Source organism: Aulonocara stuartgranti (assembly GCF_965226115.1).
Source record: "Aulonocara stuartgranti genome assembly, chromosome: 16".
In the NCBI taxonomy this organism is placed as follows: Eukaryota; Metazoa; Chordata; class Actinopteri; order Cichliformes; family Cichlidae; genus Aulonocara; species Aulonocara stuartgranti.
In genome coordinates, this window is record NC_138952.1 from 24,109,928 (window position 1) to 24,122,140 (window position 12,213).

Here is a 12,213-nt window from a genome sequence, read left to right on the forward strand (position 1 = left end):
AGAAACAAACAAAACTCAGGCGTCGGTCAGTAAGGCAAAAAGTCAAAAGGAAAGCGCAGCTCACTAGCTGGAAACACCACAAGACACTCAGCTCACTAGCTGGAAACACCACAAGACACTCAGCTCACTAGCTGGAAACACCACAAGACACTCAGCTCACTAGCTGGAAACACCACAAGACACTCAGCTCACTAGCTGGAAACACCACAAGACACTCAGCTCACTAGCTGGAAACACCACAAGACACTCAGCTCACTAGCTGGAAACACCACAAGACACTCAGCTCACTAGCTGGAAACACCACAAGACACTCAGCTCACTAGCTGGAAACACCACAAGACACTCAGCTCACTAGCTGGAAACACCACAAGACACTCAGCTCACTAGCTGGAAACACCACAAGACACTCAGCTCACTAGCTGGAAACACCACAAGACACTCAGCTCACTAGCTGGAAACACCACAAGACACTCAGCTCACTAGCTGGAAACACCACAAGACACTCAGCTCACTAGCTGGGCCCACACAAAATGGCACTCTGGCCCAGAGCTCACCTTTCCCTGGGCTTAAATCTCCTTGATTACTGACGAGAGTCAGCTGCACAAAAGGGAAAGGTGGCACCTCAGGCAGAAGAGGTAGTGTGACACGCCCACACAGGCACCTTCAGGAGGAGGCCCTGCTAGGGCCGTAACAGTCACAAACCTCAGTTTATCTCAAACTATTTTCTTGAATGTGACAGTGAGTTTGCTGTAATCAAATGGCCTCCATAGTCACCAGATCTCAATCCAGTACAGCACTTTTAGGGTGTGATGAAATGGGAGACTTGGATGTGCAGCTGACAAATTTGTGCCTCATTTTTCCAGAAATTATTCTATGCTATATAGCAGGGGTCCCCAATCCCAGTCCACGAGGGCCGGTGTCCCTGCAGGTTTTAGATGCGTCCTTGATCCAACACAGCTGATTTAAATGGATAAATTACCTTCTCAACATGTCTTGAAGTTCTCCAGAGGCCTGGTAATGAACTAATCATGTGATTCAGGTGTGCTGACCCAGGGTGAGATCTAAAACCTGCAGGGACACCGGCCTTCGTGGACTGGGATTGGGGACCCCTGCTATATAGGATAAAGGCATAAAGGCATACAAACCAGGCACTTGTAAGGTGGCCTTAATAAAGTGGCCTGTAAGTGTACATCTCATCAGTAAAACAAACAAATTGCTGCACAACCACATACTGAATCGTTGCAACTCCACAGGTGTTTCCCCGTGGATTTCTTTTTAAAATGAAAACTCTCCCTTGTATCTTTCCTGAGACAAAAGGTTTGAACTCTATTTGCTAAAACTGTGCTGATTTCACTTTTTTGTCTCCTAAAGAGGGAATTTTTGGTCCAGCACTTGGAGTTATGTCTTGTGTGGGACTAATCTTAAGAGTCACTGTTGTTTACAGTGGGATTGTTTTCACCCACTCTTTGGTAAGCCTGAGGCACCATAAATAGCTGCTCAGGTGTAGCGATTTTATGGTGTTATGGTTAGGAAAGAAAAATCCCATTTATTGGTTCAAATACAAACTTATTCAATGCTACTGTAGTGAAAATTATCCATGTAGTTATTCACACAGCTGCTAATGGTCACTTAACATTTTAACATTTTGTTTTAAAAAAGGTTATAACAACAGCTTGAACAGTTGTTTTACATTTATACTGTGAATGGCACGGTACAATAAGATCATGTTTTTTTGTTTTTTATTTTTTCTGTGTGAAAAAGCAGGCACAGGAATTATTATATTAGCCCAGGTCTGAGTCACTGCCTTCCAGGAAAGCTTAAGATTAACTATGACTCAAATACCGTCTTTGAACATTTTGGGCTAGATTATCAGCACAAAGAATGCAAACTGTCTCTTTCCGCTACCCCAACCTTCATTTCTATCTATCATAAAACAGCGTGCAGGCAGACTATTCTGTGTTTTCCACTGAATAATCTACATGTGTCATCACAGAAGATCCAGTGTGCGATCAGCAGAGGGAGGCGGGAGGCACAGGAAAAACGTGGAAAGGTTAAGTGTACACAAAGATATTGACAAGTGACTCAGAGAGAAGAAAGCGGTGTGGAAAGCTGTTGGATGGTGAGGCGCAGCTGAACAGAGAGAGTCGGGAAATACAGAAACAAGAAGAAAGGAAGGTAGTGGGAGTGGGGTAGAGACTGGGGTGAAAAGCTTTAAAGTAAGAGTTAGTGAGAGAGAGAGAGAGAGAGAGAGAGAGAGAGAGACGTATGGACATGTGTTCCCTGTCCCTCTTGCATCTAGCTGCACTAATCAGCAACACCGTGTCCCTTTGGGGCACTTAAGCTTTGGTAGAAAAGCACTGTGGATGTCAACAACCCACTGATCCTTTGCCTTCTGGTGGGAAAAACACACACACACAGATGTGCAGGCACTTGAGCAGTCCCTCACTTACTAAGGACTGGCATCAATACACTGTTATCAGGCCCATCAGGTGACATGCATATTCTTAGACTTTCCATATGCACTAAGGCGGGGGGGACATAGAGCAGCAGAGGTAAAACAGAACTGGGGTAAGAGCTTTTTGTGTATTTCTGTGTGTGTGTGTGTGCGTGCGTGCGTGTGTGTGTGTGAGTGAGAGAGATGGCTGAAATGGACTGGATAGTTTAACTGCTGGATTAAAGGGAAGGTTTTGAAATCTTGAAAGTGTATTAGTACAACTGCATCATTCACCTAATAAAACTAAACTTAGAATGTTATAGCTAGTAGAAAGACAAAAAATAGATCTATATTAGGGTTAGCATCTGGCAAAACATTTCATCATAAAGTTGTTGTTTTTTCATTTTTGTTTTTTAGCAAACAAGTTTGGTCAAGCAACAATGAAAAAAGAAAAAAAAAACAGCACAAATGCAAACAGCTGACAGGTGGGGTACACCCACGACAGGTCTTCAGATGTGTGAGCATTTGCTGTGTGAATAGTTCACCCAAAAGCAAACGAAGCTCTCCTCAAGTCCTGTCAACCAAACAAAGAGGAGGTGTCTGGATCATGTTCTCTTATGACTTTCTTGCATGATAGAGTTTTAGCCTTGATTTCTTGTTAGTACAGTGAATTTTATGATAATGACTTCAAATGCAGTGATTTCCATTTAAACAAAATCATGACTATTTTAATGAAGTATCATCTGAGGGGTCAAAGGTCACAGGAATAGGCACAGACAGTACTGATTGATAGCCTTGTTCCTTGCACACAGAGATTTCTCTAGATTCTCCAGTTTAGCAGGTCTTCGTCTTGTCAGAGTTGGTACTTTATCACCCTGGATGTGTATTTGCGTAGACCGGCATGGGAATTCACACATGCCTTATCAAATGATGGAAGCATCATTTGCATGTTGCTGTAAACATCCAAGAACATGCATACTAAAAGAAATGTGTATTCACTGAGAGAGCGAGAAAGAGAAGGGAGACTTATGCATCATGCTTCAATAGACGGTGTTAGTGTGGTGGCTTTGCTGTTGAGGGAACCTGCACTGAAACAGATTCATCAGTGCTACAGTGGTCTGATGAATCTGTTTCAGGCAGAACCTCCCCGCCGCTATAATTCACAGAGCGCACACACATCAATACTGAAATGAAACATAGTCTTTCTGACAAACTGCATGGCCACTACATTTGATGTAGAACACTAGCAAACAAGCACTTACTCAAGTTACATTAGGTATGAACAGGTGCATGCGCAAACAGCACATGTACAAGATATGGACACAGAAACATTATTTTAAAAAAAACACTTTCCCTTTTACTTGTCTGCTCGCTCTTGGTCTCTGAGACATGCACACAAGAGCGCAAAGAAACATCCCACCCTGCTGTGAGAGTGCTCCACCTTTGCTTGCACTTGCTGTACCTCAAGTGCCCCCTGGAAAATTGTGCTATCAAGTCATTGTAGCGTACTAAGCTTCTCACATCTAAATTCAGCTACCCAGAAATGGGTACAGAGGATTTCATTGCATGGATGCAACTTAAAATGTGCAATAAAACAATATATTGTGTGGCCACTTTGTTAAAACAAACTATATGTGGCCAACAAAGCTGATTCTGATTAAACATAGCCATGGCAGCCACAAGATATGGATGTTGCTGCACTCTGGCCAAAAATATATATATTTTTTTGGAATCTCTTTTTCGTGACTTACTCTGTTGAGTAATGCACAGAAAAGAAATTTTAAAAAAAATATTATAACGTTACAGTGAGGTTGACCTTTGACTTTTGAATGTGAAACATCATTGTAATGTTTTAGTAACTGCAAACAGCGGTGATAAATAAGATATCCAACCATGATTTATTATAAATAGTAATTCAATTTGTATGCACGGTGAGTTTGACGAACGATGCGTGCTAACACTTGTTTGCTTGTTGACTGGGAAGCGTAGAATAATCTGATATCACTGTGTTGTTGCTGCAACACCATAATTAATGTTCCTCCGTGCAACCCCATCAACACGACTGTCACGTTAATGATGACATGATAATGACACTGTTGCCATGTCAAGGCCTCGCCTTCAGGGCATCAAAACACAAAGTTAATGTTGTGAAAGGGTCTATTATATTAACCAAAAACAAAATCACTGCATAAACTAACCAAGTAGTTTTGTTTGCTAAATCTAACAAACTGTGATTGAACATTTTAAAAAAAAATAGTCACTCTCACCCATTTTTACTAACTGGATGAATGATTCTTGATCTGCTAGCCACTTTACAGTTTGGTCATCATATTTAATAACTGTCTGACTGGAACACAATTATGTACATGGGATGCAGTTTAGAGGACGCCCATTACGGTTACTTAAGAGCCAGCTCTATCGTTCATACAACAGGCAGCAAACGTTCTTCCTGCTCCGTGGACCAAAGCTGGAGGGGGATTAAAACATTATGAATTGAACAGGACAGAGTGCAATACCAGCTGCTCTACTGTATTCTGTACCCCTGCACAGCTAGCACACACACACACACACACACACTTGAATGCACACACATGGACACATTTCCTTTTTTTTCCCCTTTGTGCAGATTGTTTTTAAGAGCGTGCTTTGGATTGTGGCTCCATATGGAATATCAGTCAAGAGAGAGGCATCAGGCAGCAACACATAGCTCCATTAACACTTAAAGGCAATAGATGTGGGAAGAAAGGGCAAGAAATACGCACACAGAACTACAATAATAAATGTCCATTTCCACTGTGAATAATACCAAGATAGAATCACGCACGTTGCGCACACGTGATTACTGACTCAGAGGGTAAATTACACCTTCTATTATAAATCCCCACGTACAAACAAGTCTAGACTTGACTCCTGGTGGGAAACGATGGTTCTCTAATTAGAAGTGAGAAGCAACACATTGAGTTTGTGTGTGTGTATGTACTGACATATGCACGTGTGCGAATAATTTGGCTTCGGTTGAGGCTGGACTAACAAACATCAGGGGTTGAGACAAATCCCAGGTGACCGCAGGTGTTCATAGTAGGAATACACAGGTGGAGTGAAAAATGACCTGTCATGGAGGGTTTTTTTAACCTATATTGTACAAAATGAATTTAGAGCAAACTGGCAGCATTCTTTGAGCAACTCAGACCCCCTCTAAAGTCCTTCTGGGTCTGAGTTGTTGTTTCCTTAACCTCTGGGACTGCACCACCATTGCTTCATTGTCACATGAACCTTAACTGGTTTGACTTGTCAGAATTTCTCCTGTACTCCTTTTACAGAAACACACGCATGAAAATGTAACACTTCACCAAAACACAACCTCATTGTCTGTGTCTGCTTGCTCATGGAGTCTCCACGTATGGGTAAGCCATTCAGTTATGGATTGCAATCGTCACGTCTCCCCAAATTTTACCAAATCTGACTTCGCTGATAGCAAACCTTGAGCATGCACTCTCTCAGAAAACAGAAGTCCTGGCCTAGCTGCTGCAAGAACTACACAGACCACAAAAGCCGGGCAGCAGTTTTCTGTTTTGCAAGCATGTAAATCCACACAGAACTATTCCCCAATTTCCATCACATGTACGGCATCAATAAATAACGCTTTTCCGAGCCAGGACAATTCCATTATGAATATTTCACCGCCTTGTTTCTTTTTTAACATTACACACTCCTCTATACTTCATGCTTTTCTAGCCTTAACTAAGCACTCCACACAAAGAGCCATTTAGCTCCAAACGACTTCGAGAGCAGAGACTGAAGCGACAAGTCATCACTTCGCCCTCAGCCCCTCAGCACAAGTTCACATGGAGTACATAATGTTGGTTTTATAATCTTTGTACAACCACTGTGGTCTGTTTTACTCTCGGGACCTATGGCCTTGTTTTTAAAAGGACTCAAAAGAGATTAAGAAAAAAAACCCTGAAATTGTGAGTCTGTGTCATCCCAAAGCAGAAACAACTATTGCAGTAGGTATGTGCGCATATTATCCACTTTCTGTTGTTAGATAGAAAACCTCATGGGTAAAGATGGGTAAAGTTTATATATATGAGCACAAAATACAAGCATAAATGCAGGAAGCCAACGAGATCCTACTGTGTTACTTTTTACTGCACTGTTTAGTTACATTAACAGAAAAAAAACTATCAGGCATTAAGAGAAATGTCTAAACATAATTTTAATCAAGAAAAGGTTTCTTTAGTTTAGAAATTGGACTCGCACATCAAACACTCTCGTCCCTGTCATGTGTCTGTAGATGCTCATTTTTGTACCTCATACTGCTGACTCTCAGCTCAATGGGCTTCATCTATCCGTCACTATTCCCATCTTCACTGTCAGTAAGCAATAATTGTGCTCCTTTGCTGTGAATATCCTTTTATGAATTCCTTATTTATTCCTTTATTTGAATGCAGGACACTTGCTGCAGTCATGATAGCATTGTGGCTTTGTAGATATTAATCTTTTAAACAACTTAATGGATAACCATGACATTTTATAATAACCATGGTCTCTGACTATTTTCTATTGTTCAGTTGATTCAGGATGGGTGTTTTTTGCAGTTATGACAGGATTTTATTTTCATTATTTAATCAGCCAAGAGGATAATGAACAGCAACAAGAACATAAATCTTCCCTATGTGGTCTACTGTCAACGTGAATCTTTATGTAGTGGTTTAATGTTTCAATTTGTATGTAATGCCTTATATGTTATCTCCACTATACAGCGCATCACATGGGTAGAAGAACGGGCCTGGATGTGTCGCCATCTATCTTCTCTGTGTTACACTCATCTACAACAGCATCACGATATGTGCGTCACCGCAGACTTTGTCCAAACAAACAAGCAAGCCTGGGGACTGCAGGGCATAAACAAAACAAATCCTGTATTAATTATTTTCATTTTTACTGGGTCACAAACGTGCCCCTTGTGCTGTGACACTGAAATCATAAATGGCTCGGCAACATGCATGGCACCTCATTGCATTTTTTTTTGTGCTTATGTTGGAGTTTTTCTACAATACCATTAACCCTCATCTGTCCTGTCCTCGTGTGCAAACTGTATACCTCAAAGTGTTCAGCGGTCTCTTCCAGCACCTTTAATAACATTAGCTCCAAACACATATTAATATTGAGTATCTGAGGCGGCAGTTTTTCTAAAGAGCTCAGCAGCAACCAGTGGCACATTGAAGGATGTATATGACACAAGGACCTTGGTGCTTCGCTGAGTGTCCTTGTCGTTTACTCTTACCTTCCCTCACCATCAGTGCTGCTGCCAACATCTCGCATCAGTGGGGTAATCAAATAAAAACCGGCGTGAATCAGTAAATCTGTCAAATGAAGCTGATGCGTAATTTCAATAAGGAAGATCTGTAATCACCCATCCGCCTGCTTTCCTGGGTGTTCAGCTGCTTTTCTGTTTACATGTTGACTGCTTTCCCACGCTGCCAATCTCAATACTGACATCATTACTCCAGTCCAATCATCTTCTCACCTGCATTCTTTGAGCCAATCAGCCTCCACTTTGCATGGTTTAAATCTGCGCTCTCTTGTCATTCTCCTATTTAGACTGTCTTTGCAATCGACCTCCTCCCCATCTCCACCTCAGACATCACAGCCTGAGCTCTATTCCTTATCTTCACCACTGCCAACATCTAGACTCCTAAATCCTTTCACCACTGGGATTCCCTTCTGCCACGAGGGGTTATCGGAGTATAATCTGCAAATACTTTAATTTCTCTGTCTCAATAAATCATGTTAAATTCTTCCAAGTGATCTCTCCTTACTGAATTGGATTTAGGAGACGAGCATGCCACAAACACAGCAACGCTTGCATGTATAAAATAATATTGCTTGTAACACTGTTGGATGACAACATCCTGCACATTATCCAGGCTGTAAAACAGGATGGCCTGTACAAAAACTACCCCTACACACTTCCAGTGTAAGATCGGGGGTGTCTGTGATGGCAGGTATTCTTTGAAACCCCCTCCCAGACTATGACAGCCAGCTGTTCACTTCCTCTTTCGGTGCAGCCATACAGAACAACTATAAAAACAGCTGATATGGTTGAAAAACAAGTTTTGAGAAATACTTCTGAGTGCCTAAAAGCTTCAGTAACAATGGCTGAAAAAAACATTAAATTAGATTAATGAGTGATGGAACAACATGTTTTCCCAGCTTTACAAACAAAACATTAATGATATGTTAGTCTTTTCTAAGATCACACACTCTGCAAGCTATTGAGAGCAACTATGAGAAAATGCTTTTCTGCAATACTGCGAGATTATTTGCTTTGTAAGGGAGCTTTTCTAACTCTTACGAAAAGTGATACAAGAAAACACGATTACTTTCTTTTTTTTGCCTGATGGATACATTTCAAAAAATGGCTGAGGCCTGGCTCCTCTGTCAATCCTCATTCTCCTATAAAGTCTCAAATCTGATATATTTTGCTCTTCCTTGCATTGATTCGTGAGTGTCACTCGCCCATATTCCAGCTCTATTCTCACTGCCCAGAAAGACTGCTGATTTAGTTAGAAAGACGTGTCTGCACCCCTCTGCTGTTGCAACCTTCTTTGTCAGTGTCAACAGAATCTAGAGTTACTGTCGAGAGATTAGGAGACCTTTTCTTGCTGCCGTTGGTGAGTTGGAGGGCAGCGGGAGGACATTTGGCCCCCATCATCAAGACTTTGGCATGCAAAAGACTGGTCCTGCTCAGTCTAAAAGGATCAGATTATACTGACGGGTCATTTTGGGGCAGGTCTAGGGGAGCCAGTGTTGCCCTTGCAGGGAAAAGTGATACAGCAAAGGACGAGGAAAAATAAATAAAGTGCACCACACAGAGATAAGAGGAAGATAAGGAGCCCACCACACAGGCTGTGGAGGATTAGACTGCAAGCTTAAAAGGCAAGGAAAGTTCTCAAGGTAGCATTCAAATGCACAATGCAAGTCAACGGCAAATGCATACCGAGTCAGAACTCAGAGAGCTGGTTTAATGGTTTGGAACTTATTTATAGCATGTCTCTGTCTGATGACATTTGGACTAGTAAAAACACACAGTATGTATCCACCGCCTGCCATAAACCAAGCGTGAAGACAGCCATCAGCCCTGCTACTTCACTGGTTTTAGAACAACAAAAGAGAGCAAACAATGAACATGTTGAAAACCCCGGAGAGACAGACGCAGCAGTCAGATCATTAAATCAGAGGGTTCGAGGAAGCAAAATGTCAATAAAAAAATAATGAATACAAATAATGAATAAAAAAGGAATACACTCAGAGCAATAAAGAAAGCCCAGCACCAAAATCACAATCTGGACCATATTTGACATGTAACTGCACTAATCACACTTCTTTTTATGCAGGAAGCTTAGCTTGGCTTAAAGAATGGGAGCAGAGGGAAACTGCTAGATTAGCTCTCCTAAAAACTATACCTACTTACACTTTTAACCCATGCTAAATAATCTAATGCATTTATGCTCAATCTACGCACAAGAACTGTTTGAAATGAAAACCTATAAATAAGGATTGATTGCTAGTCTGTTTCCATGTAATAAAATGGGTTATAGATGGGATTTGTCAACTAAGTTTATTTTCTAAACATAAATAAAAGAAATAGAGTCTTATATGTCTAATATGTGCTCTGATATAATGCTGTTTCTTTTTTGATCAGCTTTTTAAACACACCTGTGTCGACACAAAACGACTGCTGTCTGAGCTTGTCAGAAACGATAAGGATTTACAGTTTACATCCGACTACTGTGTGTGTGTGTGTGGGGGGGGGGGGGCTAAGTCCTCATTGAAATTGAAGATTAGAGTAAGAAGAAACAACTTTCTTACTCAGAAAGTTTCTGTGTTACTGCATTTCTAAAACAACGCTCTGTTCTCAATCTGCCTGTGTTCATTTATTTGCAGAACAGGCCATTTTCTATGACATTTCACAAGTGAATGCTTCCATCTCCGGTGTATCCGTCACTGTTTTACGCCAGCGATTTAGAAGGACTCTCAACTTATTTGTAAATGGTTTTTGAAAAGCACACAGGTGACTGCGGTTTTGTCCACAACAACAGCTGAAACACACCTCTAGCTTTCCACCAGAAACAAAGCAGTGACCACAAGGAGTTTTGCAGACAGTTTAACAAAAAAGTTTTTGCTTTGTTTCTCATTAATGACCTCTGTTTACCATTTGATTTTAGCTGCAGTCTGTCTCTTCATTTTTCTATTATCATGTGCACATAAAAAAGGGGCCTCCTCTGTCGTTCTTGGGAAAACTTAACACCTGCCTCTTACCCCCTTTATCTGTTTCTGTTTCCCTTGATGTACAGACTAGAGATGGCACGATACCACTTTTTTAATGTCCGATACCGATACCGATATCATAAATTTGGATATCTGCCGATACCGATATGAATCCGATATAGTGTTTTTTAATCAACAAAACTGTTTTTTTTTTTAAAATATCTTGCTGCATTTTGTATAAGTTCATACTCAAGTTTAAAACAACAACTACACTAAAGCTATTCTGTTATACCTGTATGCAAAAAAAAATATTTTGTAGTTCAGCAATACTGATCAATCTAATAAACTTAAACCTACACCATCCTCCCTATTCTGATATTTTAAAGAGTACTTAGCATATTAAGCAACCTAACTAATAGGGTTCCAACTCCCAGCAACAACAAAAATAAATAAATAAAAAATAGGGAACCACCCCTCACGCTCCACCTCATGATGCTTAATCGACGTAATCAACCTTAATTTGATGCAGTGTGAAAAAAAATGCACAGAAATCAATTATTTTTCAAGAAATATTAAATAGATTCAACATCTTTCTTCAACAAAATTGCAGACTGCACAGATGGTACCTTCCCAAAGGAAAAAGTACTATAGCTTACTAGGGTATATATATTAGACTTAATAGTTACTATATACAATAATGGACTTCTATTCATTTTGCATCAAATTAAAACTTTGGCTGTCAGATAATTATTTATTAACCCTTTAAGACCTACCATAGAACCAAGTCCGCCAGAGCTTATATTATATTTTTACATGCTGTGGAGCCATTTTTGGGAGCATTTCAAGTTGCTATACATCAATACAACCATTATAGCCCAGATTTTAATAATATGTATTCATTAAGTGCATAGTAATTACATAAATTGCAAAAAAGTGCAATAAACTACAAAAAAATTGAAAATCGTTTTTGATTTTTTAACATATATTTGTAGTTAGAGAAATTTAAGAGGCTTATCCCTCAAAACTGTAAATACAAAAAAGTTGCACAAAATAGTTTCCCACCACAGGAAATTTATTTTGAGTGTCTTCATAGTTTTATTTTTGAAATACACCAATTTTTATACACTGCAGGAAAAACGAAAATAAATATTATACTGCAAATTTGCAAAAAAGCAGCATATGCATCAAAATAAACTATTTCCAGCAGTGCAATATGAGTCCTAAGCATCCCAGAAACGACACAGAAAGTCATAAAGTCAAAGATAACTTTTAAAAAGAGCAGTATAGGCCCTGAGGCCCTGATCGCAAAAAAGACTACATTTCCGCGAAAATGACGTCACTTCCGGTTTCGGCCAGGTAATGGCGGAAATGCAAAAGTTCGCGCTGACGTCTATTCCAACGTAGGAAGTGTTTTGATCAGCTGATCGGACCGGCAAAGCGTGTTTCTGGAATATTATGTTTTTGTTCCTGCAAGCGCTTTTTATGCAGTTTTTGCAAAGCTTTAT

General features: G+C 40.3%; 1 protein-coding gene across 6 annotated transcripts in view; it reads right to left on the reverse strand.

Moving 5' to 3' along the window:
* The window catches only part of fgf14 (fibroblast growth factor 14), a gene marked incomplete at its 5' end in the record, with an annotated part of 327,598 nt that overhangs the window by 77,252 nt on the left and 238,133 nt on the right, over positions 1–12,213 (reverse strand). The gene's annotated exons all lie outside the window — the stretch shown is intronic.